Source organism: Pseudorca crassidens, chromosome 18, assembly GCF_039906515.1.
Source record: "Pseudorca crassidens isolate mPseCra1 chromosome 18, mPseCra1.hap1, whole genome shotgun sequence".
Classification (NCBI taxonomy): domain Eukaryota; kingdom Metazoa; phylum Chordata; class Mammalia; order Artiodactyla; family Delphinidae; genus Pseudorca; species Pseudorca crassidens.
Window position 1 is genome coordinate 71,049,873 of NC_090313.1, and position 5,293 is coordinate 71,055,165.

Sequence of the window (5,293 nt, forward strand, 5' to 3'; positions counted from 1 at the left end):
TTTTTAAAAGTAGAAAACAAAAATAGGAACAAAGAACAAGAGCAACAAATAGAAAACAGTAATAATATGGTAGACTTTAATCCAACTATATCAATAGTCACTTTTTTAAACATCAGTGGTCCAAATACACCAATTAAAACACAGAGATTTGATGGAAAAAACATAGCATGCTAACACTAACCAAAAGAAAACTAGAGTAGCTATATTAATTTCAGACACAGCAGACTTCAGAGCAAGGAGCGTTATCAGGGTTAAAGAGGGACATTGCATATTGAGAAAGGGGTCAATTCTCCAAGAAGATATAACAATTCTTAATGTGTATGTGCCTAACAACAGTGTCAAACTACATGAAGCAAAACCTGATAGAACTCAAGGAAAAACAGGTGAATCCACTATTATAGTTGGAGACTTCAATGCCCCCTCTCAGAAATGTACAGATCCAGCAGGCAGAAATTCAGTAAGGACATAGTTGAACTCAACAGCACCATCCATCAACTGGATGTAATTGACATCTATAGACTACTTCATCCAACAACAGAACCCACATTCTCCCCAAGTTCACATGGAACATTCAGCAAGTTGGTCACATTCTGGGCCATAAAACAACAAATTTAAAAGAATAGAAATCATGCAATATCTGCTCTCAGACCACAATGGAATTAAACTAGAAATCAAAAGCAGAAAGATAGCCAGAAAAATCCCAAAATATTTGAAAAAGACAAGCTGTAGACTGGGAGAAAATCTTTGTAAAAGATATATCTTTGTAAAAGATGTATCTGGACTTTTTAATAAAAGATATATGAGAACTGTGACCAAAATTTAAAAAAAAAAACCCTTAAAATTCAACAGTAAGAAAACTAACAGCCTGATTTAAAAGTGGACAAAAGATCTGAATAGACGGCTCACCAAAAAAGATGTACAAATGGAAAATAAGCATATTAAAGGATGCTCAATACCATATGTCATTAGGAAACTGAAAATTAAAACAACAATGAGATATCACCACAGCTATCAGAATGGCAAAAACCCAAGACACTTGCTGGCGAGGCTGTGGAGCAACAGGAACTTTCATTCGTTGCTGGTGGGAATGCAACACAATATTTTCGGTAGGAATGCAAAATGCCATTAGGAATGCAAAACTTTGGAAGACAGTTTGGCAGTTTCTGACAAAACTGAACCATACTCTTACCATATGATGGAGCAGTTGTGCTCCTTGGTATTTACCCAAATGAGTTGAAAACATGTCCACACAAAAACCTGCACGTGGAATCACCATATGATCCAGCAATTCCACTTTTAGGTATGTACCCAAAGAATTGAAAGCAGGATCCTGAACAGATACATATATAGTCGTGTTCATGGTAGTATTATTCACAATAGCCAAAATGTGGAAGAAACCCAAGTGTCCATTGACAGATGAATGGATAAACAAAATGTGGTACAGGGCTTCCCTGGTGGTGCAGTGGTTGGGAGTCCGCCTGCCGATGCAGGGCGCACGGCTCCGTGCCCCGGTCCGGGAGGAAACGCGCGTGCCGCGGAGCAGCTGGGCCCGTGAGCCATGGCCGCTGGGCCTGCGCGTCCGGAGCCTGTGCTCCGCAACGGGAGAGGCCACGGCGGTGAGAGGCCCGCGTACCGCAAAAAAAAAAAAAAAAATGTGGTACAGACATACAATGGAATATTATTCAGCCTTGAAAATGAAGGAAATTCTGGCATACATTACAGCATGGATGAATCTTGAGGATGTTATGCTAAGGGAAATAAGCCAGACACAGAAGGACAAATACTGTGATTCTGCTCACAAGAGATACTTAGAGTTGTCAAAATCATGGGGACAGAAAGTATAGAGTGCTGGTTGTCAGGGGCCGGAGGAAGGGGAATGGGAATTTACTCTTTAATGGGTATGGAGTTTCAGTTTTACAAGACGAGAAGGGATTTGAAAATGAGTGGTGGTGGTGTTTGCACCACAATATGAATGTCCTCAATACCACTAAACTGTACATTTTTAAATGGTTAAGATGGTACATTTTCTGTCATGTGTATTCTGTCACAGTAAAAATAAATAAATAAAACCTGTACATGTACATTTACAGTACCTTTATCCATAATTGTCAAAAATTGGAAGGAACTAAGATGTCCTTCAGTAGGTAAATGGATAAATAGGGGTGCAGCAAACAAGGAAATGTTTTTTAGTGCTAAAAAGAAATGAGGCATCAAGCCAAAAAAAGACCTGGAGGAACCTTAAATGCATATTACTAAGTGAAAAAGCCCAACCTGAAAAGGCTACATACTCTATGATTCCGACTATATGACATTCTGGAAAAGGTAAAATTCTGGAGACAGTCAGTTGCTAACGGCAAGGGGAGAGGGAGGGATGAATAGGTGGAATGCAGAGGATTTTCAGGGCAATATAACTATTCTGTATGATACTACAACAGACGCATGTCATTTCATTATACATTTGTCAAAACCCATACAACATGCAACACCAAGAGTGAGCCCTAATTAAACTATGGAGTTTGGATGACACTGATGTGTCAGTGTAGGTTCATCAAATGTGACAAATACGTTTACTGGTCATTCAAGTGGGGCAAAGGAAATATCCTTTTAAAACTCAAGCAAACTAGGTGTTTGTCTTGTAAACTGTCGGAGGAAATAAGCTGTAATTCTTAAAAATGTGACCAATATGCCACTCTGGCGGGGATGCTGATAGTGGGGGGGCCGTGCACGTGTGGGGAGGAGGGTTATGGGAACTCTCTGTACTTTGTGCTCAGCTTTGCTTTGACCCCGAAACTGCTCTAAAAATAAGAGTCTATTTTTAAAAAACAGTAATGAAGAACTATAGCAAAAACTCAGTTTGTAATCAGAATGTTACGAAATGTTTTGTCTAGATTCTCTCAGATCTCTTTGTAACAATTCACATCTCCCACCCATTCCTCCTTGAAACTCTTGGCTCTTTGTACCATGCCTTCCTGGGTCTGCCTCACTCTGTTAGGGCACATTCTCTGTCCTTATCCACCGAAGCTCCTGCTTTCTCTCCTAGACTTGCTGTAGGCACACCCCTCCAGGGTTCTCCTCAGGCATCCTTCTCTCCGAACCCACTCTCAGTTTTCAGTTACGAAGACCTATATGCACATGACCCCCACATCACCAGGCAGCTCTGAACCGTCCACCACCAAACGCCAGCCAGACCTCACCCTGCCCCGGGACACCTCCGGGCGCCTGGAACTTGCCACATCTGAAGTTCATTTTCAAAACTAGCATCTATTCTGCCAAGATGAACGTGGTTCTCTCTGACTCCCAGGCTTGGAGCCTCCTTTGATTACACCTTCTCTCTGGATCCCCGCATCCAATCAGCCACTAGCTTCTGTGTATTCCTCCATGTGTTTCTTTCTTGCCAACCCTGCCATCACCTCTGGAAGACAAGCCCTCTGTGCCTTCCACCTGGCATTTCTCCTTCATCCTGCAACCCATCTTCCTGCCTCAAGTCTTCCCTTCATTTTTTCATGCTTTAATCTGAAACAAAATCTGTTTTCTTCAAAATGTCTTTCCGTACAGGTTCCCTCTGTCTGCAGGAGCCTGTGTACTTGGGTCCCTGCCTTGAACTACACTGCCCACAAGGTCTCCCCCCACCATGAACCTCTTTGCAGCCAGCACCTGGCATCTACCACATATGGCCTAAGTTTTAGTTACCTTCCTACCAGTGTCTGCACTCCCTTAACTAGACTTTAATGGCAGAACAAGTGCTTGTGGGTTACTTGAAAATGCCCACAAATACAGTAGGGCACCAACCCACAGCATCCCCAGGGGCCCAGACAGCATTCTTCTGCTTCTCAGTGGTATCATTATTAATAATATTGTCATTATTTACAATAACAAGTGTTAATGAGGATGGACCACATGTAAAATCACAGGCCAGAGGAGGCCACTGACCATCAATTATTGTCTCTGTTGTACCTTCCTGCTCATTCATTTCTTCATTTCCAACAACGGCCCTACTTAGGTGAGGGGGGGAGTAAATTAGGAGTTTAAGATTAACATATACACACTCCTATACATAAAATAGATAACCAAAAAGGACAGGGAACTACACTTGATATTTTGTAATAACCTATAAGGGAAAAGAATCTGAAAAGGATTTTATGTGTGTGTGTGTGTGTGTGTGTGTGTGTGTATCTTTTTAGTACATATATATATATATAAAATCTGAATCACTGTGCTGTACACCTGAAACTAACACAACATTGCAAATCAACCATACTCCAATTTGAAAAAAAAAAGGCCCTATTTAGGTTTCTGAACCTATTTTTCTCTCCACATGCTGTTTATTCAGTCCTAGCATTTCTAACAAGTGCTTGCCTTTGAGCCTCCACTTTATGTTCTCTCTCAGTCACCATCCCCTACGTCCAGGTGCCAGCTGTTCACTGCCACCAGCCTGTTTCATCTAATTCTACTCTGTTGGCTTCAACCTTCCCAACCCTGAACATGTGAGATAATACATCCCTGCTCTTGACTGTGAACTTTTATTACCTTTAAAAATATACATATGTATACATACAGAAAGTTGTCCACCCATCATTCTAAAGAAAAGGCCTTTTTGTTTCGGAGGTTTTGGTTTTTGTTTTTTGACAGGTAACTTGAGAATATAGGACACTTCTATACTGAAAATCTAAATTCCAGTTCAAAGGCCTTGTCCTCCAAGCAGTTATGCTTCCAATGGAGGTACTGATCTCCCAGATAGCTTTCACTTTACGAATGGGTGCATTTGTATATATTTCCTCATCATCTTTTTGTCAGTTTGTTCACTTATTTAAAATACAATTACTGGGCTTCCCTGGTGGCACAGTGGTTAAGAATCTGCCTGCCAATGCAGGGGACACAGGTTCAATCCCTGGTCCAGGAAGATCCCACATTGCCACGGAGCAACTAAGCCCATGCGCCACAGCTACTGAGCCCACATGCCACAACTACTGAAGCCCGTGCACCTAGAGCCCGTGCTCTGCAATGAGAGAAGCCACCACAATGAGAAGCCCGCGCACCACAACGGTGCCAAACACAGCCAAAAATAAAATAAATAAAATAAAATAAAAAAAAATACAGCTACCGTTTTAATGCACAACAAGGGGCTTCCCTGGTGGCGCAGTGGTTGAGAGTCCACCTGCCGATGCAGGGGACACGGGTTTATGCCCTGGTCCGGGAAGATCCTACATGCCACGGAGCGGCTGGGCCCGTGAGCCATGGCCGCTGAGCCTGCGCGTCCAGAGCCTGTCGGAGCCTGTGCTCCGCAACGGGAGAG

At 42.4% G+C, this 5,293-nt stretch overlaps 1 non-coding gene across 1 annotated transcript; it reads left to right on the forward strand.

The window, feature by feature from the left end:
* Window positions 1–2,530: 2,530 nt before the first annotated feature.
* Window positions 2,531–2,658, forward strand: LOC137211528 (small nucleolar RNA SNORA27). Its single transcript, XR_010937129.1, has one exon. It is a non-coding gene; the product is annotated as a small nucleolar RNA SNORA27 (small nucleolar RNA).
* Window positions 2,659–5,293: the final 2,635 nt, after the last annotated feature.